We start from the raw sequence: 25570 nt of genomic DNA, 5'->3' as shown, positions 1-25570 counted from the left end.
TCCCTGTGCTCAGTGTGTGAAAAATCACCTAACGATCCACTCCCAGTTCATATTCTCCAAAAATTAAAATCCACCTCGTTGGATATCATTATGGAGCTACTCAATGCTTCATTGAGGGAAGCTATCTTACCAGCAGAGTGGAAACACGCGATGGTTCTTCCCGTGTTGAAGAAATCAAATGCTGACTCGGCCGAACCTTCAAACTTCCGCCCGATCTCTTTACTTGCTGTTTTTTCTAAGATCTTGGAAAAACATGTGATTCAACAGCCCACGCAGTTTGTGGAATCTAATAACATCTTGCATGTATCTCAATCAGGCTTCAGAGCTGGGTACTCCACAGAGACTACACTCCTTGGAGTCACAGAAACAATACGTCAGCATCTGGACAAAGGGGAAACGGTGGCACTCATTCTATTAGACCTGAGTGTCGCCTTTGATACAGTGTCTCATCTAACCCTTTTAAAGGCACTTCATTCCCTGGGGATTGTTGGTTCAGCTCTGGATTGGATTAAAAACTTCCTCTCCGAGAGGACTTTTCAGGTTTCCTCCCCATTGGCAAGCTCTAAGACCTATGCATCTCCATATGGAGTCCCACAGGGCTCAATTCTCAGCCCTGTGTTATTCAATCTCTATGTCAGCCCTTTAGCTACAATTGCGGAAGAAGCTGGGTTGTCTATCTTCTCTTATGCTGATGACACCCAGCTTCTCTTCTCTTTATCCTCTAAGGAAACCTCCACAGTTTCATCCCTACAGGTAGGGCAAATGGCAGAAAGACGGGGAAAGATAAAAATCTCTGGGGCCCTCAACATTAGCGAACAGAAATGGGCAAAATCCCCCAACCCGTGCAAACTACACACAATTTGGGCATAGTTGTTGATGATCAGCTGTCCATGAGACAGCAAGTAGCCAAGACCGCATCTATGTGCTTCACCATTCTTAAGTGGCTCCGTAAGATACTTTGGATGTTGCTTGGGTCCACTTAAAGAACTGTAATTCAAGCCTTAATTATGTTAAGGTTGGACTATGGCAACATTCTATATTTGAGAGCCAATAGGGAGGTAGTTCGCAAATTGCAAGTGGTCCATAATTCTGCGGCTAGGCTACTCTGTCATGTATCCAAAACATCTTCCAACACAGGTATTCTCCGTGACCTCCACTGGCTCAGGATTGAGAACCGGACTAAATGTAAGGCCCTATGCTATAAGCATAAGATTAAATTAGGCACAGCACCCCATTATCTATGCTCTTTAGCCCAGATATATCTTCAGACATGTCTGCTCCGATACTCATCTCAAGCCAAATTCTTGGTCCCCAGATTCAAACTATCAAGTATGGGTGTACAGTCTTTTTCCTATCTGGCCCCAGTGTTGTGGAACTCATTACCTTCATCACTTCGTCATGAAGCCAGCCATAAGATTTTTCGCAAAGGCCTTAAGACATGGCTATTTAATTAGTAAATGCTGTTCTCTCTGTGGCGATTCGTCCTTTGGCGCCGGGAAACCTACAGGTAGCTGTGCGCCATACAAATTAAATGTAATAATAATAATAATAATTGGAACAGTCCAGCCCAACTGCCAAGCCATGTCTTCCCAGGACCAGAAACAAGCATCCTAGGACTGGTTTCTGGCTAATCAGCCGTCATCAGCCAGGCTAGCTCAAATCCAGTGGCAAAGTGAGCAAGGGACCCACGTCTAGGCATACCCTGCCAACTTAGGGCAAACAAAGCAAAACCAAAGAGATGATGGACGGAGTGTTGAACATTGCAAGCACTCACCCCCAGTCAACTAATCTGAGTTTAATCCATCATCATTCTTTAGCTCACTCCGCCACCCCAGTTCAGACATGGCCATATGCAAATCAGTCTGACCCTGTGCCTCCTGGGAACAGTCCTGCCCAAACTGCCAAGCCATGTCTTCCCTGAAGGGACCCAGGTCTGGGCATACCCTGCCGACTTAGGGCGAACAAAGCAAAACCAAAGGGGATGATGGACGGAGTGTTGAACATTGCAAGCACTCAGTCCCAGTCAAAGGATCTAGGTTTATTCCATCATCATTCTTTAGCTCACTCCACCACCCCAGTTCAGACATGGCCATATGTAAATCAGTCTGACCCTGTGCCTCATGGGAACAGTTCAGCTGGAACTGCCAAGCCATGTCTTCCCTGGACCGGAAACAAGCATCCTGGGACCGGTTTCTGGCTAATCAGCCGTCATCAGCCAGCCTAGCTTGAATCCAGTGAGCAAGGGACCCAGGTCTGGGCATACCCTAAGCAGGGTACAGATACCCTACTTAGGGTAGGGTAAGGAACCCATGTCTGGGCATACCCTAAGCAGGGTACAGATACACTGCTTAGGGTATGCCCAGACGTGGGTCCCTTGCTCACTTTGCCACTGGATTCAAGCTAGCCTGGCTGATGATGGCTGATTAGCCAGAAACCGGTCCCAGGATACTTGTTTTAGGTCCAGGGAAGACATGACTTGGCAGTTGGGGCTGGACTGTTCCCATGAGGCACAGGTTCAGACTGATTTGCATATGGCCATGTCTGAACTGGAGTGGCAGAGTGAGCTAAAGAATGATGATAGATTAAACCCAGATCAGTTGACTGGGGTTGAGTGCTTGCAATGTTCAACACTCCGTCCATCATCCCTTTGGTTTTACACATTATATAGAGAGCCAGCTTCCTACAATATGTATGGAGTCAATATACAATTCCTTCGAGATTCAGTGTTGGTGAAGAGGAGCAGTAGAAGAGTTTGAAGTTCACCTAAAACTGGCCCATTTTTGCTATGTCTTTAGAATCCCCACTGGGGTATATTATTTAAAGATCACGGATCCCCTTGCTCATAATGTGTGCGGTAGCAGTAGAAATGAGGTGCATATTCCTTAAGTGCAGCCATTTCTCTAGTAGAGATGCTGCTTGCCTGTGTCTGCTTCAGCCCTTCTAACGATTGACGAAACCCTCAGAACTCCTGGTCCATCCTTAGAGCCCATGTTAGTGCATTTCGTTATGGGTGTTAGTTCAGGAGAACTGGAATTCTTTGAGCAACAGGTTACAGGGCAAACTAAAGGGTCGTAGTGCCTGTCTGGGGCATTTTGTGGATCTAGGAGATGTCTCCTGGTCCTGCCTCAGGCAGTGCTGACTGAAGATTTATTTGGGAATAGAGCATGTTGAGAGCTTTTCATAATCATATCTGGTTGGCAATAGTTTCTGGTGGCAATTTCGACTGGTCTGTAATCTACTTTGGACAATTTTTAGCACTTTTCATGCCCTTACGAGAAGCTTAGGTACATGAAATGTGTTGACTGCGAACACAATTCTGAGATCCTGATTCACAGAAGCCGGATCTACCAATTATTATGGATGCAGCTAATAATTTAGACTGCAAGAAACACACAAGTCGGTGATAATTTCTCAGTGCCGCAATAGTGGGTTATGCAGGAGGGGTGTTGCATGAACGAACATCACCTATGTTTGGAACACAACGCCAGCGCTTTGTTGGACGGCTGGTTTAGTGAGTCGAATGATTGCTGTTGCAACATCAAGTGAGGTTCGGACCACTAGGCAAGAATGATTGTACCGTCCATGCATCCAACATCAAAACATTGAATACTATTGAATTGAGTAACAGTAAAACACGTTTTTACAGCACCTAGCAAAGGAAGACGTGCTAATATTTTCAATGCATCTTGACATACAACTCCACATCTAAACTCACAACTACAGTAGATAGCTGTAAGTGTTGTGAATGACATGGAACATGCTTTTTAAGTGAATGTTTTCACCGGATGGCATATGTATTTCATGTGGATAAAAAATGAAAAAACATACATTTACATATTCTCATATAGCTCTTCCAGCAAGGCACTTTGCATACAAACATGGTACACGTTACAGAAAAAATAACTGTTACCGAAAAACAAAACATAAATCATATGGCTTAGTACCAGGAAATTTAAGAAAGCAAAGCGGTATTCCTAAAAGTAAAGAAATCCGCTGTTAAGGTAGAAACTGTCCAAACAGAAGAAGAAAGAGCATGCTAAAATCTCTTAAATTTGAGGGAAGCAATGAGTGGAGGGAAACTGAGAGGAGAACTTAAAAAGAGATTTTGGGAGGGAAAACAAGAGTACAGGCTAGCAAATGTTGAACCAGAAAGGATAGGTATGGAGACAACAGCACATGCACATCGATAAGGCTAGCTATGATATTCTGGCACCAAAATATCATAACTATAATATTGACTGAAAAAATTCTAGGGGCTGCATCACAAAATCATTAATGGGTATGGGAAGTGGTATTAAAAGAATACTGGGGCATATTACCAACAACTAGTGATAATTATCGCTATGTTGGCTTAGCGGCAATAATTTTATCGCCGTGTTGCGGCGATTTTTATCGCTTAGGAGCCTTGCTATTATCAAGGTTTATCTCCTAAGCGATAAAAATCGGCCGAAATGCATGAATATCGCTGTAAAGTCAGCGATATTCATGCATTACCGAGCTAATGCTCTTAGCCATGTTATCCACCTCCCATTGGATAACATGGCTAAGAACTGCTCAGGGCAGGTGTTAGCTTTTGGAGATATTCGCGCTTAGCGCGAATATCTCCAAAAGTTGGTAATAGGAGATAGCGATGCCCACTTTGCATGTCATTAGTGATAAATATCTCTGACATGCAAAGCGGGGCCCAAGATGGTCGCTATCTCCTACTAGCTGTCGCTAACTGGTGTTAGCGACAGCTAGATAATAGGGAGATAATTTTATCTCCGCTTTCTTGGCTTTTAAAGCCAAAAAAGCGGAGATAAATCCCTTGATAATATGCCCCACTGTTTTACATGCTTTTACATGCCTCTGTAAATTGATCCGAAACATCACAACTCCCTATTAGTAAAAGGGCAAAGAGGGCACAGTCCTTTCTATCTGTATGAAATGTATGTAACTAATCCCTGAATAGTCCCATTTAATTCCCCTTGTAGATGTTTTTAGGCAAATTTACAAATGTGTGAAAGAGTACATGACATATCACTACAGTAGATATACATTACATGCCCTAAAATGCCTGCCTGAATAGGCGCTATAGTGTCCTGGAGATTGCTAACAAAAATATCACCCCATTGTAGTTAATACAGAAACTCTAAAGCAAATATAGCGGCATTTACAATGCAATATTTCTGTCAGCTGATATTTTTGCTAATGATATTGTGAGATTCAATCCTAAAGGGCATGATCCCAGAATATTATTGCTAAAGTATTGCCTGAAAAATATAGGGCCTGATTAGGATGGTGGGTGGACTTTCGTCCGCCCACCACCCTGTTGCAGACGGGACCATCCGACAGGCTGTTGGCGGTCCCGCAGTAGGCATTAGGATGTGACCGCCACCACGGCGGTCGCAATGCCTAAATTTTGCATTGCGGCGAGTGCTGTTGGCTTCAGCACCCGCTGCAATGCAAAAAAGGGGCCTCCAATGCCCCTTTCCACCTACCCTTTCATGGCGGGTTAGCCCCCATGAAAGGGCTGGTGGAAAGGAACATTGTTATGCCTACAGCAGTGCCTGGCAGGAACCGCCACCATTGTAGGCATTACTCCGCCTCTGCCGCACCGGCATGCTCAAGGAGCCTGTCGGATGCGCCAACAAACCGCCCCCCATCCTAATGTGGCGGGTGGAAAACTTGCTTAGGATGGCGGTGAGACCGCCACCTACGGTCTGTCGGTGGCGGTCCCACCTCCATCCTAATCAGCCTCACAGCGTCCTAAATATCATTAAAAAAAATCTCCTCATGAGAGTTATCAATAGAAAACCTACACTCAATAAAGTAATATTTCTGTGAACAATATCTGTGGCACAATATTTCAGACTGATAATATTTTCATTTACAATATTCTCACATACAACCATTTGAGGACAATACACAGAAAACAACATTGTAGAAAGAACTGCAATAGAAACCAGCACAAAGAAATCAAGTTAACCATGAAAAATAGTTGAACAGGAAGAATAATACATGATTTTCACATATAAATGGTTTCTTGAAGACCCTAGATAAGTGAGGAATAATAATCAAGACTGTAATAAATAATAGCAATAGGTATTTTGTGGAATTGAAGATAATGTGAGAGATCATTTCTTCTAATTTTATAAAGCTGAGTGACTGAAGAGAAAGGTGCAGAGCAAAAGAAAATTTGTGAATGTGACAAAGATCATAGGCTGATCCTAGCTAGAGGCAGTGAAGTACTTTATAAGGTAGCAAATATTACACTAACTTAAGGGGAAGCAAGGTGGCTCAAGGGGACAGAGAGGTATCAGAACACAGAATAAGGGAATACAAATATTCTAGTTATTTATACGAATTCAGTTGAATGTGTGATTGACCGGGATGGAAAATAAGGGTAAATAAAAGAGGAGGTAAAGTTTGGACGATCATAAAGGTAGAAGTGATATTTGTTAACTTGTTGACTTCAGACCTTCTAGTTTCTGGCCTATGTACAGCTCTAAGTTTAGATCCGAAAGGCACACCACTGGAAAACTACGCTATTTGTAAATGCCTGGCAGTTTTAGGATTAGAAAATATGAGGAATAATTTGAAATCCTGTTTTTATCAATCATTTGCAGAGTGATTCTTTTTTTTTCTTATTCTAGGATCAAAATTTCGCATTACAAGTTGGTCTATAAACATAGACAAAGATGTAGTGAAAATACAAGTCAAACCCATTAGCTTTACCAATGCGTATTTTCTATTCATTAAAATGCACTGTTGAATTGCTTCTGTTTCAGTAATGATGGCTTGAAATTTTCATAATTTCTTACTTATTTAATAACAAGGCAAAATCAACAATTTAAATATTTCCTGCAAAAACTCTGAATGGGGGCTGTGCTAGAACAGTTCAAAACTGGCCACTGGAAGACAACCATTAATGGCAACAGTTGGGGGCACAGATGCTTTTATGATTTTTTCAATGTAAAAAAAGCAGTTGCAGTGTAAAAAAAACCTGGCTGTGCCGTTGGGAGGGAGGTGGGGGAGGGGCAATAGGTCCAACTGAGCAAACTGTGGCAAGGTGAAATTCACAAGATCAGTTTCCACCCTTAATTTGAATAATATACGGAGGGTGTTAGACACATTCGCTGAACTCATCTAAGCAAAATAACATTTACCTACATACATAATATGATGCTAGGCGAGTTTGCCTAATATTTTCCCAGTCACAAGCTGATCGCCTCTGACAACTGCATACAGAGAAGCCGCGTGGCACGGGTCCCCAGTTTGCTTGCATTAGGTCAGAATCTGATCTGTGTATGTTTGGATGAGGTCTGGGACTGAATCGGTAATGCAGTAAGACTGCTGGGGCATGAACCTGGATGCTTCGAACCAGTATTCATAGTAGCTGACTGGGCCCTCCGCCTTCACAGTTGCTGGAAGCCCTGATCCGGGTTCCCAGCTGTGACTTAATGCTCCTTTCACATGAAACGCTAGAGGAATATGAGACCCGCATGAATATTTTCTGAAAAGTGCACCACAATTGTTGTGGAATTAATAATTTTTCTGGTAGCACACAAACATGCAACCATGTGAATGTATTATTTCAGAGGTTTTGCAGCCATACACACCGGGGTGGTCTCAAAAGACTTTGTAACAAGTGTAAAACCGCTTTTATAAATCACAAACATCTCTTTTCCCTCAAAAACAAGATTTAGTCGAAAAAGAGATTTTTGCATAGTCTCCCCACCTGTAATTGGAAAGAAGGCGTTTTATGAAAGTTATTTTTTTTTCCCATGGGAAAATATTAAACAATTCAGCAAGCGTGAAAGCACTTGCTGTATTTTCTTTTTTTTTATTTTAAATGATTTTTATTAGGAAGAGAATTTATATACATACAGAGTACAGTGCATAGATATACATTAGAGGTAGCGTGCAGGCTACATTGTGCGCCTGGTGGGTTACATATGTCCTCTTTGGGGCCATAAGTGTGGCGTTCAATGGCGTCGCAGAGTTAAGCAAAAGTATGCACATGTATCTTCTCTTATACAAAGCAGGAATTAACGAAAGATTTCCAGAGAACCCCTTACTGTTGCAGATTTCCAGTCATCCCTCTGAAAAGCTTTATGAATGTGTAAAAGTTGTAATTTACCCAGGTGAAGAAGTAAATCTGAGGGTGTAGATTTAAGATTGTTTTTATATCAAGCCCAAACTATTTGGAATCTGATTTAAGAAAGGAAGAGAGTTATGGGACAGTAGTGCATGATTTTGAAAAGAGAAGCATGTTAATGTCTGATGCAATTAACACATCTTCAAACATTAAGAAGATGCTGCTCTTTGTTCTATGCCCACCAAAAGTGTGGCTTCTTTGATTCTGATAGAGCAAGAGATAGAATTGTGAATTACTTACTCCCATTAATCTTTGCACAGTACTGGCAAGGTACACATTCGGCACCCTTAAACACTGTCACTCTGTAGTAATACACCACCAGGAAAGTGCAATTATGAGATAATACCCACAGGAGGTGGAAAACCCATCTGGGCCACTTTTACTTTTGGGTCAAAGTATGTGTTAGATTTGCTACTCCATGTAAATTAACGCTCAATTATAACCTGATTTGAGCAGGTGGAAAATGGGACTGGGTGGGTTGATGCGGGGCAGCAGTAGGATAATAGTGAGTAGGAGCAACTGAAACAAAACAGGCGAAGTGTTGCATGCTGCCACTGCCATAGAAAGGACAGACAAGGAATGTTGTGTGCAGTAACCTCAGCCCATTCCCTGCCCTCCAAAACCGTTTTCCAGGAAAGTCAGCCTTATGTTTCTGCACCCAGAAATCTGGATGAGGCACACTGGGTAAGTTGTAATCAGGACAAGCTGTACCTCTCCTCAAGATAATCTTCGGACTGACTTGTAATCGGGACATAATCACCAACTGTGGCTCGAAAGAAAAAAGTAAAAAAGCAACCTCTTGATAAAACAGCAACAAAGAGGGAACTACACAGCAATTGCAAAATTATTTGGGAAGTTAAGATTGAGATTAACACTGTATTTGTCTGCTTACCCATGTAGGTCTTCATACTGACTGAGCAAAGTAGAAATCACTTCACTTGTCCAACAGCTAAATCACTATATATACACATATAATGAAATACTGACGAAATTCAAAACACAAAGGTACAGAGTTCCCACACCATGCACCCAAAATAAATGGCACATCTATCATTAACAATGCATGGAAAAAGCAATCAAAACATGATAGGATCAACACTTTTGAGGGCATATCAACTCTAAACATTTAACAAACACGCCCAAAACAGAAACACTTACACCTTTACTATCTCAACACAGCACATTACAGTACATTGCTCCTGAAGCAGACACTGACCTCAATAAACCTATTTAAATAGAAAACACAGCATTCACATCCAACAGAGCACAAATTGACCAAGAACTGAATAAGCACAAAACAATATGAAGCCAGGTCATAAGTAACCGCCAAAGTACGGAGCTGTAACAAATGGAATAGCAACTAAAGAAGGCATGAACTGGCCCTCATTGGTGAAACTAGAGGAAGGAGGTTTGAACTCTGAAGAGTCTAAAACAAACAAGTATTAGCAATGCAAAGTGGTCTGAATGTTTTGTGGTACACCCTCCATTCTCAAACGCACACTGCTCACCCTGCACTCACTCTTTCACTGGTAAATTGTTGAGGAAGTCCAACTGAGACTTAAAAGAAGCACAAAGAATTAGATTAATTAACAAAGATGGCAGCTGCATTTTCTACAATCCAAATGAGATGGGTAGGTTATGTGGGTAGGCCAAGCTGAGGCTGCATTTCTTAGTCCAAACAGGATAAGATGCCTTCCCCGCTCATCAAACTTCTCCCTTCAACCACTCTGTACTGAAGATTTTTTCTTTAAACTCTCCTGGTAAGAGAAACAGGTACCAGCAGGTTGTTGTTGATGTGCAGGCAAAAAGTGAGATCAATGTTGATTCTAACGGGGGGAGTGGCTTGAGCCGACACAAGATTGCCGCGTCTAGGTGAGGCTCCGTGCGTTGACCGGGACTGTTTCTCTTCACGGAGCGGCAGGAGTCGATTTTCGGTGCCATGAAATAAATGTACTAGGAGCGCAGATGCAGGGGCGCAGGTGTCTTTTTAAAATGATGTAAGCTGTTTTTCGTCCCTGTTTCCCCTGCATCACATTCTCCTCAGGAGTCCTGGTTGCGCCAGCCATTGTTTTTGCAGCAGGTTGTGGCGGTGAAGAGGAGCTTTTTCTATGTTGACTGGATTCTGGAAATGCTTTAACTCCTTATTTAATTCATTCCCTCAATGATTGTTTAATGCATTTTGTCCACTTTTATTTCCTCCTTGACAACTTCAAAGCCTTTCAGATATATTTTGTCATTAGGGACACCTCCTATTGGTCAGCAAAGTGAAGAAGCGCTGTTACAAGAAAGAGGTTTTTGTCTCATTTTGGCTTTTAGCAGACTTTTATTGCTTTTACATTTTTCTCCTATATACTGAGTGTTTCATGAGGCTGCGACATATCAGTTTTTATCCTTCTTCATTTACATGGAGCCTTCTTCCCCCTTCAGTCAGAAGAGTGCCTCTTCCAATATGTCTTCCCTATGCAAAGAACCTACCACTGCTGTCTCCAAACGTCAAAAGAAGGTTCCTATTTCTCCAACTAAATCTCCATTACCCATAACACTGGACGTCCTCATGGAGGAAATAAAGTTTATGAAACCGTTCGTCATTGATACCTATACTACTCTTTAGAAACTAGAGGAAAAGTGGTTCAATTTAGATTTGAGAGATTTTTCGTGGTGATGTTCAAGATGTGATTCCTATGTCTACAGAGAAAGCTCTTCTCAAAATACAAACGGAGGACTTGGAAAAACGCAATAGGCACAATAACCTTAAAATTCATGGTATTCCTGAGGGGGAGGAGGGGTCTGACATGCTTGCCTTTTTAAAAATTCACATTCCTAAAATAGTTGGTCTCAAGGAAGGCATTACTCTTAATCGGCAACGTGCCCATCGTACTGGTCCTAGGCTCTGGGGTTCTCCCTCTAAATCATCAGTCAGTCGCCCCAGAGGAATAATTGACCTTTTTTGGAGTATACCAAACTTAATGGTTCTGTCTGTGGAAAAGCGAAGAAAGCAGATGTTGTGATCTGGCCAAAGAGTTTTTCTTTTTCAGAAAGTGGCCCATGCCACTGCAGCTTGTCGTAAGGAGGTTCTTTCCTTTCGTCCTGCTCTTCGGTCCATGAATGCTAGATATGGTCTGGTGCATCCTTGCTTTTTTAAAGTCACCTACAAAGAAAGGACCTACTCATTTGATCGCCCTGAAGACCGACGACAATTTATTTTTCACCAAAAAGGAGAGGAAATGGACTTTGGGAAAAATTTAACATTGTCTTTTCCATTACGCTTTAGTTCCCTTGGGCTTAACTTCTCCTAATTTACAGGCTCTGATGGTTCTTGCCTTTTTGTTGTTATTTGTCTGTTTCACTTGTGGTTGCTGTTGTATGTCTACCTTCTCTGGAGGCCATTCCATATTAACTATGTGGTTTCCTTTCACAGATGTCTCATGTCCTGTATGGACAACCTTCCTAGATGTTTCCTCCTTCCTGTTCCTCCCTTCCCGCTCCTAATAATCATAGTTCCTCCTCACATGTGGTAAGTGTTACTCCTTTCATTAAGTATCCTTGTATCATATGTTTGCTTGTTACAGTATCTATCTCTTTATGTCCCCCATCTTCTTCTTCTTTCCTAGGCTGTCGCTCCTCATTATGTTCTCCTTTTTCTTGCTCACTTATCTAGTGGTCCCTGTCAATTCTTGTTGACTTCATTGACTCTGTCGTCTGTCTTCCTTTTTCAGCTCCCCGCTTCCTCATGCTATCCTCTTTAGTATGGAAATGTATTCTGCTCTTCTTGGCTGAAGTCTCTTGGCTTCCTGTCAGGTTTTCTCTGTCTATCGATAATATCCTCTTCTCTATTTTCCTATTCTATTTCCTTTTTCCTGTTCTTTTTTTGTTTGACTTGTGGCTCCTTTCCCCCAAACATGTGACTGAAGCAAAATGTTCCTGATGTTTGGGAGGAAAAATCACAGTTACTACTAATTTGTTGTACCTGGACCTAAATATTAGCAGAGCAGTTCAAAAGGTAAAGACAGCATAACAAATACATGCAACGAAGTCGTTAAATAAGCAGTAAAGAACTTCACTACGTGAACAATAATTCCTAATAAATACATATACGTATTTTAATTCACACACAACTAAATGCAGCAAATAAAAAACGAAAGTACAGATTGACAGTGAGACCTCTGTACCACCTCCTGAATCAGAGATTAGTGTCAGAGGGTCACTTAATGCTATACTATGGATAATTCCTCCCTATCATGTTTATAAAAAGAGTTCACAAACTTCACAACAGAAAGTTCTTTAAATAGTTGTTGTCAAAGAGTGCTCAACGTTAAAACCTTCCTGTTAAATTTGTCTGTGGCTGATGTAGGGAGGTGTTGAAGGCGAGAAACTTTGAAATGCGCAACACAACACAAAAATAATCCACAATAAAGCAATATCCCAACTATGCCTTTTCCTTAAAAAGATAAACATAATGTACACTCAGCTAAATAGTATATTAAAGAGTACAATTATGTACGAGATTCCAGGTGTAAATACAATTTGAAATCCCTCCCTCGCCATTAGGGGCCTAGTAGATTAACCAGGATGCAACATGTAACATAAAGAAACATCACAGGGAGCAACAAACTCTATAAAAGTAATCTACTCCTGTTATCTAGGAGTTACCATGTGTCAATTTGTACATCATCAGGCTTAATCCTAGAAAACAGCAATGATTCTATTTACGAGTACTTAAAAACATGAAGCTATTAACAATCAAAAATCTTAAGCCAAAGGCTTTGTCAAATTGTTCACAACGAGAAATGAGAGGGCTACCACCTTTGTCAGCACTTTTAATAGTGACTACAGCAAACCTTTTGGGTGTAACAAATAAAAAAGCATAGCCATGTGCTCTCAGCCTAGAGAGGCACATCAAATATTTTAGAACGACTGAAAGTACACATTGACATGAACCTTAATTTCCCTCAGTTCAGTTACAGTTCTTTCACTGGTTTCTTGTGTACATAGAAAGATTATTTTATTTCTTAGATTCTGTTGACAAGTAGGTACAAATAAACAATAAGGAGAGTATGGAAATAAATTCACAAAGGTGAACGGAGAGTACTCCTAGTCCCCTGGGTTCCAATATCAAATAAACATAAGAGGAATACCATCAGAAGCTGTTTAGTGAAAACAGTCTCAGTGGGATGACTATAAAAAGAAAAAGAAGAGATTCCTTCTTTTATTTAAAACCCCTCACTCACTAACCTGGTTGGTGACATGCTTCATCATCGGGGTCCACCCTGATAGCCGAATGCCATCAGGGTGTGCTGCGACACCTGGATTACAGTGGAGCTGGTATTTGTGTGTGTGATGTGAACAAAAAGGTGTTAAAAATTGTCCTGGTATACTTGTGTGAAAAATAGTTTTATTAACAAGTTACTAGACAATATTAAAATCAAGTGTGTGGATACAATAAGGTATATTATGACCATGTGTATCACTATGTGCTAGGTCTACATGTTTCAACCCGTCTGGTGGAAAATACCGGGTTTTCTTCAGGACCGCAGGAAAATGGGTGGTCAGGGCACACTAATGTCCTGCCAATCCTAGATTCCTTTCAGCTACTGACAAAAATCTGTCGTAGGAAAAAACTCACACCCAAATGGGTGAGAGAAGAGCAAAAAGACCTGTTAGAGAGAAAAAGGAAAAGTCACGAATATATCTGTTACAAGCCTGTAACGAAGTGCCGTGCTGACTCTCACGTGTCTGTTTACTTACTGTGCATCCCATTCAGAGCTTATTGTGATCGGTCGTATTATGTAAGACTACCCACCATTGGCTACTTCTGATGGTGCTTACATAAGTTATACTAGACTAAGACAGAGCCTGTCTGAGGCTAGAACTTTCACACTTTATCAATTTTTTGCGTGCTCAGTGATCAATAGGTCGTTATTTCATCGATCGTAAGCACTCAGCAATTTATTGTGCGTGGCTCGACTGCTCACATTAACATTAGCATGAAATTAACAACTACGTGAATTCTTTGTACTATCATACATACAGTCACACTAAACAGACATACATACAACACACATGCAAAGACCAGAAAATAATCAGGGCTTATTCCTGTTTCGGGTCTTTTAGGCTTCACGGGGTAGAGGGAAGGTTGGCCTCTCAAAATGGCATATTCTGAAGTGGGGGAAGGGGAGAAGACATTCGTCAAAGAAACGGGCTCACGGGACGTTGACCGGCATTCGATCGGTTCTTGGGCCGTCAATGGTTATTTTACTTACAGTTTTGTCGAGGTTCAATGGCATTGTACCTACTCGGCTCTCCGTGCCTCCCCGCTAACGTTGGGAATCGGCCGGCAAGATTTAATAGAGTCAGACCGGTTTCCGGGATGGGCGGGGGGACGCACGTACGAGCTGACGCAATGCTGAGTGCGTATAGCTGATGGAAATAGTGGTAGGACGAAAGGGGCTCGGGTAGAGCTGACGTTGCTAGGCAACAGAGTGTTACACATAAAAGATTACAGAGGTTCGAAGTGAATTAAAAAAGGAATTTGATTGCACTCGGGTAAGGGAGCAGGGTTGTGACTAGCTGGAGAGTTCGTTATTCTCCACGATACCCTGGGATTTGAACTAACAATCTCAGCGAGAGCACGGGTTTTTTTTGGGGACATACATACGAGTGGTAGGGTAGCCAAGTGCCATGGAAGTACCAGAGCAAAGGAAGGGCTGTAACTACACAATCGGTCTTTGTGGGAGAGAAGACTTTAGATTTAGAGTGAGAAAGAGCACATATCCAGCTAGTAAAGGGTGCTGTTAAGATCAGAGAGGAGACTGTTCATGCCACTCGGGCATCAGATCACATGACGTTGGCCCAGGGGATATTGTCATTTAATCCTGTGACATGTGTGGATAATCTATATATCCATCTCTGTTCCTTTTCATAAAGGCGTTTCTGTATGTTAGTTCCAGGGCTGATTTGCTCAATCACTGTCCATCTCATGTCGTTGGGCGTGTGATTGTATTCAAGGAAGTGGTTAGTCAATTTTGTTGCACTTTTTTTGCAGCGGATGGTGCTGCGATGCTCACAGATTCTTTGCTTGACCTTTCTTATTGTCATCCCTATGTAACGTTTGTTGCATGTACATTCAATCAGATATACAACGTTGCAGCTGTTGCAGTTCGTGTGGGATTGTTGTCTCCACACTTTGCCGGTCTCAATATTCAAAGTTTTGGTGTTGCTCGTTAGGTGGCATATTCTGCAGTTACTACAGCGAAAATGTCCAGTAACATCCGGTATGCCCCAAACCTTTGTTAGTGATTGGCTGTCGGTTGGCTTCTTAGCTTTTGGCCTGGTGTTCACCAGTGTGTCTTTCAGGCTAGGCGATTTTTAGACCGGCAAAGTGTGGAGACAACAATACCACACGAACTGCAACAGCTGCAACGTTGTATATCTGAGAAAGGATGCAAGAAGCGCCAGGGCCGAGCCCCCGATCCCCATCTCTCTGAGGCGTTCAACCAGCCTCAGAGGGGACTGGGTATCAAAAGCTGCGGTGAGGTCAAGTAGAACAAGCAAAGTGGTGTGCCCTGTGCCCACTTGAGTACGGATATTGTTAAATAAAGTATCCTCTGATGAACCAGTGCCTGCACTCCACACAGAGTTCTCGCTCAAGATCCAGTTAAATCGTCGGACCCGCCCATCGACATGTACACAGGCACGCACTATCGGGATCTCCGCTATCTCTGAGCTTCCCTGTTACTACCCCAAGAAATTTACTTGACACTTTAGATCCAGTTGAGACGGCGAACCCACCCATCAACAGGTACACAGGCACTTTCTATTGGGATCTCCGTCATTTCGGAGCTTCCCTGTTACTACCCTAACGAATTTTCCATATTAATTCCCTTTAAACCAGACCAGCGGGGTCAGATTCATCACTGGCAGAGCGATTGCCCTAATACATCGACGCTTCCTCATACAGCTCTGAAGAAATCACGGGATACTTCCCTTTTGTGACGAAACACGTGTTGGCTGGTTGTGTACTTTTGCGATTAAGATTAAACAAGAAACTTGGTGTAATTAAGTGGACTTTACATGACAACTCTCCAAATGCTTAAAACTTAACAACCATTGTCTTTACTCTATAAACGTGTGCCCAGGACTTTGCTTTTTCGGAAACTTGTGCAAGTCTGCACCCACACACATACGGGGTTATAGGGTATGTCCTCCGACCTGGTAGCACCGTCTCACACCTACACTACAAATACCATATGCACACACAGCAAGGCACCATACGTCCTGGCAAAACCCTACTTTTAGATAATGTATTCAATTTATTACTATTTGACAGCTGGTCATTTGAGGTAGGCAATACGTGTGCTGTAATACATGAGTGACTAGACTGGGTAGTGCAGTGTTTTTGAGCCTTGCTGTCATTCTTTGCCTTGAACCTTAATTTCCTTCTGGCGAGAGAAAGAATTTTCTGGTGTCAGTCCAAGAAAAGGGAGATATGCACTGAAACCATTGCTAATGTATTTGTCAGAGAGTTCACAATGTACATTTCATTTCTAATGTATTTGTCAGATAGAAAAAAAATGTAAAGCCCTTACCTATGGTGCTTGTCCCGAGTTTACAATGTAAACCCATTCCTCATTGTATTTGCCAAATTTCACCATGTAAAAGCACTTTCTCTTGCATTTGTCAGGATGCAAGTTTTGTACCATAAAGAAATATTACAGGGAAGAACATACTCTATAAATGTAGTCAACTCTCGTTATCTAGGAGTTACCATGGGGCAAGTTGCACATCAATAGGCTTTAATCCTGGAAATCAGCAGACTATTGGAAAACATGAGTCTTATTAAAATCAAAAATGTTAAGCCAAAGCTTTGTTGTTCACGATGAGATAAGAGAGGGCTATTTCTCATTGTATTTGTCAAAGTTCACCGCGTAAAACCACTTGGCCTCTCCTGATAATATTTCTCAGCTCAGATAATCAGTCTCTTCATCGATCTTTCGTCCAGTCCGTTATTTAGTTGCTCTCTTTAATTCCTTTGGAAGCACAGGTCCTTATAGAATGGAGGGTCCTGTAAAACAGGTATAGAGAGTTGTCTGTCTTCTGTTACAAAAGGACTATGTTGGTGATCCCTAAAAAGGATACGGAGCTTCCTAGACCTTTCCAACATTAACATTAAAGAGAATGATTCCAGAACCTAATTGCTTGCACAGAAGAATTGACACAGCCACTGTGGGAAATATAGTGGCCAGTTACAGAGGAAGGCCTGGCATTTTGTGATATCTTACCAATGCTAAGGGAATGTAGAAGAGGCTGCCCTGGTCCTCCACACATATTGATGCCGGCATGCCAACTCCTAGATGTACCACCAGATACAGAAGAAAAGAATGACATACTGAACTATTCCTCGGACAGACTCGTTAATGTGCTCTCCTTGTCACTGTCATGCAGAGGTGTATTCAAATAAGATTGCATTGACTTACTTTAATGAGTGGTTCATAAACCCACATTAATGGGGAAATGACACAAGGTAATTATTAGAAAGCTTTCTATTCTATCTCCAAACACAAAGCCCATGGCCCTCTTTAGGGAAAGCACTGTCTTCCTACACTGTAGCTTTATGGATATCTGAGACATGCTTGCATATTGCCAATACCAATATTGCCAATTACCAAGAAACAGGTGCACAGAGGAGGGATGTGATAGGGAAGGATTCTGAAAATGGACAGTGGTGCGTATATATATACATCAATATACATAAAAATATAAACAGAAGTGTCGACGTTTCGACCCCTAAACGGAACAGCCAATTTCACGCATTGTGGACGGGGTCTTCATCAGGACAAAGGTGAACAGGACAATAGTGGAGTGGTGTGGCTCACTGGTTAGAGGCGGCAGACCCGGGAGCAGAAGTTGGCCCGGGACCAGGGTTCAATTCCCGACGCGGCAGGTTTGTGGATTTGAGTCAGCGGACTCGATAATTCTCGCTTCGGTGCTTACTCTAATCAGGGGTTCCACTCGGCAACTCTGGGCATTAGCTTGCCTAATCTCCACAATGGCCCCATCAACTCTGGGGATGCCTGGCTCCACCTTGGGGACTCCCAGCAGGGACCATCCCACAGGGAGAGCCAGGACGGGTTCCCCAGAGTTATACAGCGCCAGGAGACCTACGGACGGGTAGCATTGCGCTTTACAAGCTCAAATACGTTTACATTTACATTTACAACAGCTAACTGTTCTTGCCAACAGCCAGAAGCCACAGGTTACTCATCAACCTGGGCCTTTTTCTTTTCAAGTACTTCACTCATCTCTAAGAAGTCTGAGAGCCTACAAGCCCAGCCTTTCTCAATTACAGCCTGAAGCAATATAGCTGTTTCTACTGGTGCCCACTCCCCTACCCTCACCTTTGTCCTGATGAAGACCCCGCCCACAATGCGTGAAATTGGCTGTTCCGTTTAGGGGTCGAAAGGTCGACACTTCTGTTTATATTTTTGTCAGACATATACGACAGAGAATGTTTATCTGTAACTGTATTATGACCTGCCATTTAATGATTGGACAGTAAACACTGTCAGGATAGTTTGCAATTATCTTATTGATGTATGTATGTATGCACCACTGTCCTTTTTCACAATCCTTCCCTATCACATCACTCCTCTGTGCACCTGTTTCCTAAAAATATATCTATTTAGGATTTGTTTTGTACTTTATAAATTGGTTCATTCAAATACTTTATAAATTGATTCATTCAAATACTATGATGCAATTAAAGCACATCCATTGTTGGAAAGACTATAAGGTGGTGTCTGACTTTGATAAGATACTATTGATTAATACACTGTACTGATTTGTCTGTTGTAATTGAGCTCCACTGGGACACATCCTTACTGTACCTCTATCTACCCAGGCCCAGTGGCTTTTGGGTCACCCCATTGTTATAACTCAACTTTCTAAAAGTGGCATTTTTAGTATAGTCACTTAAAATCCAACTTTACTATTAAAGAAGATGTTGAATCACAATACAAATGAATGGAAAAGTAATTCCTCTATCTGTGCCCAAACGTGTTATCAGTTATTAATTGTAATAAGGTAGCTCAGTTTTAATCTATGGGAGAGATATCCTTGCTACTGTGAAAAACGATTTTAGGTGTTTTTAACTGTGAAGACATGTAAAACTTAAATCATATGTCCTACTTTCTAAATAGCATGCACACTGCCCTATGTGTATTTATGGCCTACCTTAGGGTTGACTTATACTTATTAAAAAGCAAGGTTTAGGCAAAAAGTTTATATTGATGGGTCAAAATGGCAGCTTAACTGCACTACAGGCTGCAGTAGCAGGCCTGAGATATGTTGTACTGTGGTACTTTAGTGGGTGGCACAATGGGTACTGCAACGCTCTAGTAGGATTCAATTTAAAGGTGCTGGGTATTAAATGTATTATTCAAAAAAATACCAGTTTAACCATGTTTTCAAGGGAGTGCACAAGCACTTTACCTCTAATTAACAGGAGAAAAGTGTTTAGATTACTAAAAGCAACATGAACAGGTTCAGCAAAGGGAGGCAAAAATCTGGGGATACCCTGCAGAAAGGGACCGGTCTAAGAAATAACCACCAGATTAAGCCACTACGGGCACCGAACAGCTGTGCGAGGACGCCCCATAAGGCCTTGAACCGGCCCTAAAAATCTGCATATTTCTTCTTGTGGTTCCCAGGAAGAGCATGGACACCACTTGTGGTTCAGGAGGGGTTTGAGAGTTGCCAAGAGTGCAGCAACTATCACAGGAGCATTCACAACAGAGTTCATAATGGCACTCTAAGTGATCTCAGGGGGTTGGATTGATGAAGTTTGAAATACTTTCAAGCATTCGTTGGGCTGGAACTTTTAGTTTTATGGTTCTAAGGCGCATGAATCACTGGGCCAGATTCACAAAGGTAAATGCACACTTTTGTATTAATATATTTTTGATTTTCACAAACCTTAATTTTAATAGTATATTTATGATTGCAGAGACTTTGCAGTCAGGGTAGAGAACTGCCTGATTTTGGCAAATAGAAGGAATTTGGCCTTAGCAGGGTTTAGCTTCTTGTAGGTGCTGAACACTCAAGGGTGCAGAAAAGTGCAGAAAAATCTTTTTAGGCATAGGATATCTGGAGTGAAGGAGACCTACAAGTAGACTTGTGCATCATTGACATATTGTTGAATGTAGACGCTGCTGTCAGTGAGTAAAGCCCCAAAGGGCTCCATGTAAAGGTTGAAGATGACAAGGGACAAGCTGAAATCTGTTGTTGGTTGGATAGGCAGAAGAAGAAAAACCCATGAAGGATGTTGCTCATCAATCCCAGCCAAGACTTAATCCATACTAATATTATAAAGAGAGAGCCCAAACCTTTGAGGCGGGTAATCTCAGTAACCACAGCACCAATCACAACACCCAATACAGCGTTGGAAAGGGCATCTGCAGCAGAAGGACATAGGCTATGCAGACGGCCACCATATTTTTTTTTTTTTTTTTGCAGAGTTTTATATAGTGCGCACTTGACCCGAACTGAATAAGGTATCAGAGCGCTTTACATAGCACCAGTTACGTTACATGTTAGGCATGGGGAGATTAAGAAATTTGCCCAGAATCATAGGATGTTTGGCGTAGTTACCAGGACTCGAACCCAGATCCCCAGGTCCGAGGTCGACCACCTTAGCCGTTAGGCCAACTCCTCTATACATTTAAAAGGTAAAAGAACTGTGCCAGCAAAGTAGTCCCTTGTGGGCATGTCTGTGTTGTGCTGTGGGCGTGGACTGGGGGCGTGACTAATGCGGGGGGCGTGTGGTACGGCCATCACATCGTGGGCTGTGGGCGTGTGCTGGGTGGCGTGACAAACGCTGGGGGCGGGTGTCCGCCCTTCATGCCATGTGAGTCGTACATACAAGCACCAATTACGTTGCTGCGCAGCATCAAGGGGCACGCTGGGGGCGTTAGAAACGCTGGGGGCGTGTGTCCGGCCTTCATGCCATGTGAACGCAATTGCACCGCATCAAGGGACATGCTGGGGGTGTGAGAAACGCTGGGGGCATGTGCTACGTTCCGCCCTTCATGCCATGTGAGTCGTACATTAATCAGAAGATCGTCTGCTGTAGCCGTGTGCTGGGGGTGTGACAAACGCGTTCACCTGGAGGCCTGGTAAGTAACGTTACTGCAGCCTCTCCTGCGTGCTGTTACTGAACTCTCTCATTCAACGAAATTACACGCGCCTGGTACCATCAACCTGGGCTCTAGCCGGGCTCAGGCGGCGGATCAGTACACTAATTACACAGCCTGATAACATCAACCAGGGCTGCAGCTGGGCCTCAAGCGGGGGAACACGCGCCTGCTAACATCAAACAGGCCTGAATCTTGGACTCAAGTGGGGGAACACGCAATTGAGCATGTCTGCGGGGACAATTACTGCAGCCTCTCCTACTCGCTGTCACTCAACTCTCTAATTAAACGGATTTAACCGCTGCTGATAACTCTCTCATTCAACGACATTACACGCGCCTGCTAACATCAACCAGGGATGTAGCCGGGCTCAGGCGGCGGATCACTACACCAATTACACGTGCCTGCTAACATCAACCAGGGCTGCAGCTGGACCTTCTCCGTCCCTATTCTAATGAAACAAAAAATGTTGTCTACCACGAGATTTTAAAATAAATTGCCCTTGCCAAATACACACATTACACACATTCTATTTCATACCCGGACAACGTTGGGACGGGCTGCTAGTGGTGAGAATAAAGGTAAGATGGTTGGCAATGTTGAAGGTGACTGACAATTCTCAGCAATATCAGGAGGCAGGAGCTTGATGTGTGATCAGGAGAGCACGTTCTAAAATTGGAGGGTAGGTTTCTCTATGCTACAGCTTGATCTGATGCTAGATAGTTAGTCATGCAGGAGCAGGTTGGTGTTTATGTGATTATGTGGTTAAGCTAAAATAGAGGATTTTGCTGATGAAAGGAAAGTTAGTGTTTGGGGGCTGGTGACAGATTCCATTCGGGGGCCACAGAGCAGGTAGGGGCTACTTGGCCCCTACCATGGAGGTTGGGATTATTTACCTCTATGGTCTGTCATACTTCAGTGCTGCAAACTGGGAAAAGTACAACCTTTCTGCACTTAACTCAGGGTACTGAGGGCATGCAATCAAATGCTTTCAAACAGATAGTGAGGCGGGTGAAGGCTCATCACTTAAACATTAAAATAATATACAATAATTCATGCCCATACCAGTATTGTCTCAAACAAAAGTGAAGTACTCTAATTGCACAGCAAAATGGAATGCTAAATACAATTACAGGCTTTTAGTTACCGGGTTCTACAAAATACATCTATGGAGCTCTAGCCAAGTTCTGTAGTTTTCCCACCAACTTCAGAATTCATGTTCATATCGCATTTCGAGCAACATATTTTTACTAGGCAATTGTCAATCTCTCTAATGTGCAAGGATATCTTTCACAATACAAAACACAGTTTTACATTCACTAATTTCAGGCCTCATGTTCCCTATTTGCTGTAAATGTGGATTGATGTAGCTTGAGTGCCCTTTGCAATGGCACAGTCAGCACCACAGTGAGCCACAGCCAACGAAACAGCATCTTGGATCTTGCCAGTCAGTGAACAACATTATAGGAGGCTTTGGCAGTAGTCATTCTTCTTCAGGCACTGATCAAGGCTGGTAGGATTCATCTGCTACTATGGAGCTGTCAGACCTCACAGCACATCGGACAACACACTGTTGCTTAGGGGTTGTTGACACTTCATGAAGTTAGCCACATGAACCATGCAGAGAGGCTGAGTGATCAATTGTAGGTCCGATGGTACCAGTTACACTCCTATTAGCAAGTCCACTTTTGTGATGATCCAAACTCCAGGAACAAAGCTGGGCTTTGACTCCTGGACAGTATCTCCTCCTGCAGAGCCAGGTAAACCCTTTCCCCTTCTGAGCAAGCAAGCAGCCTACTATCTGCTAAGTAGACCTACAGCGGTCCAGCATGTTCAGCAGACATTAGGTGGTCTGAAAACACTGGCTGTTAGACAGAAACCAGCCCTTGATCACAGTAGCTCTTCAAGGAGTCTGCGTGGAACCCTCATCCTTGAGTAAGAAGAACTTGGAACTAGTACAAGTACAAAGTGGGATGTTTTGGGCCCTCCATAAACAGGCCTAGGTAAAAGTAAAACTGTTAATGTCTGTCCATACCTGGGATAATGCTAGCAAATGATTATTGATTCATGGTTATTTTCCGATCACTTTTAAAAGTCTAATGTAATGATGAAATCAGATTTTTAATAACTTTAGCTGGAAGGTAACTTTATCAGCCATATGTAGTGGTATATGAGTATTGGTAAACCTTCACTCGATTGACTTATAGATTCTAACTGAGTCTGACAGATTGTGCTCCCATTCATTCCTGTGGTCCATGTAGGGTTTCTGGCTCCGCCTTCGGTAAGGGGGAAGTCGGTTCCTGACCCTAAGGACAGATAAGACCTCATCAGCATAGGGAAATGGTTAAGGATAGTCAGACATCCTTCCTATGGAGGATGGAGTTTGCCACTTGACCTTCTTCTACTAAACTTTTGGTACCAAAACAAAGCTTTAGTGGGAACCCGAAAATGACACTTGCCAGTCTTGATCTTGGATTACTCTAGGTGGGAAACTTCCCAAAAAGTAGATTGAGTTAGAAGGCGTCAATGTTGTTTAGGACAGCACACTTGGTGTATTTGATATTCACCTAATTGCAGTCTGCCTAAAACCGTACCTAGGCCTGGGTCATCCACTAACTGATATTTTTCAATGGTGCATTACTTTCTCTAGAGGTTTTTTGTCGTAACACATTCAAAACTCATGTCTACTACCCGTTATCAAATGTTAACTATTTTGGTGATTTTTTTACTTATTACACTTTTCCTCTTCTCCTAAATTAGTTTGAAAATTTTTCTTTGTTGTTTTCTGGCCTCTAAAATTGTTAGTACTGCTTGAACTTACTTACCACACATTTCTCAGGATAATTATTTGCTGCTGATGTGACAGCTGCAAAGTGTTGAACACAGTTTCACTGAGATTTGTATTGAAACCTCTCCAGGGTGTATTTACAAAGTTGGAATAGCTCCTCTTTCCCAAAATAATAAGGGGCATATTATCAAGAACGGCGTTAAAAATTATCGCCGCTTTAGCGGCTGAAAACTGCTGCTAAAGCGGCGATAATGGGCTTGATAATGTGCTTTTGAGAATTCCAATTAAAGTCCATGTTCTGGTGTGAACATGGGCTTCTATTGGAATTCCCCAGGGCATATTATCAAGCCCATTATCACCGCTTTAGCTGCAGTTTTCTGCCACTAAAGCGGTGATAATTTTAACGCCGTTCTTGATAATATGCCCCTCAGTTACTTTCGAATGAGATGCAAGTGTTAAGAGAGTATGTGAAGTATATTAGACCATTTAGTGTAAGAAGGAGTCATTGTAAAATTACCTAATTTGGTAAACAGTAACACAACAAGCTCTAAAAATACTAGATGGAAAGACAAAATCTAAATGTGAGTTGCGTTTCAAATCAGTAACATGACATGACACCAGAAAATTTACAAAAACTATTACCAATAGGAGTTAATTATACAAATGCTGCACCCAATAGAAAGATATTTTTTAACAATATTTAGCATGCCATATTTATATCAGAAAATATTTCTGAGTATGAAAGTATGGCATACCACATGGTAATGAAGGCGAGCTTGTTAAATGTAAGTTATGTGTTGCAAAGTAATCAATAACCATTTAGCTTCATTGATTAACTGTGAGGGCTATTGGATGGATGTATGGAGCCTATAAGTAAGGAGGTCATAAACCAAGCCAAGGCAGATAAGAACAGGCACACTAAGGAGAAACTGGAAAGGTTTTTAATGGGTGTATAAGTGAAACCAAATGACCCATTGATCTCTTAGGAAACCAAGTAAGGGATTAACAAATGCACTTACTGACAAGTTTGTGAAAAATGTGGGAAGGGGTGGAGTGTCCAATGCTATTTACAACTGGAAAACCTAAAAGACATATTCAATTGAACAACCTGTAAATGCGGACACAATAAGCAGAAGGGGTTTGCATTTAAAAAAATCATGATAAACAGTTCTGATTACTATTTTATAGAAAATATAAAGCACACTTGATCAAGGTAAAGCTTGTCTCAAACCTTAATGGGACGTGTGGTATTGTACACGACCAACCAATAAACACTCTCTGTGACCCAGAAGAGAGGAAACAGTCAGGCAACAAATTATACACATTATACTCCTCTGGGGTTTAAATCAAGAAGAGGAAACATGCATCTTCAGGCACAGGTGTTATTCTATAGCACACTCATACACATTGTTTTCTGATCTCAGCTGTGGGTGAGCTGTGATAATTAATGGAGAT

This window comes from Lissotriton helveticus, chromosome 6, assembly GCF_964261635.1.
Source record: "Lissotriton helveticus chromosome 6, aLisHel1.1, whole genome shotgun sequence".
In the NCBI taxonomy this organism is placed as follows: domain Eukaryota; kingdom Metazoa; phylum Chordata; class Amphibia; order Caudata; family Salamandridae; genus Lissotriton; species Lissotriton helveticus.
Note: the sequence above shows the minus strand (reverse complement) of the source record.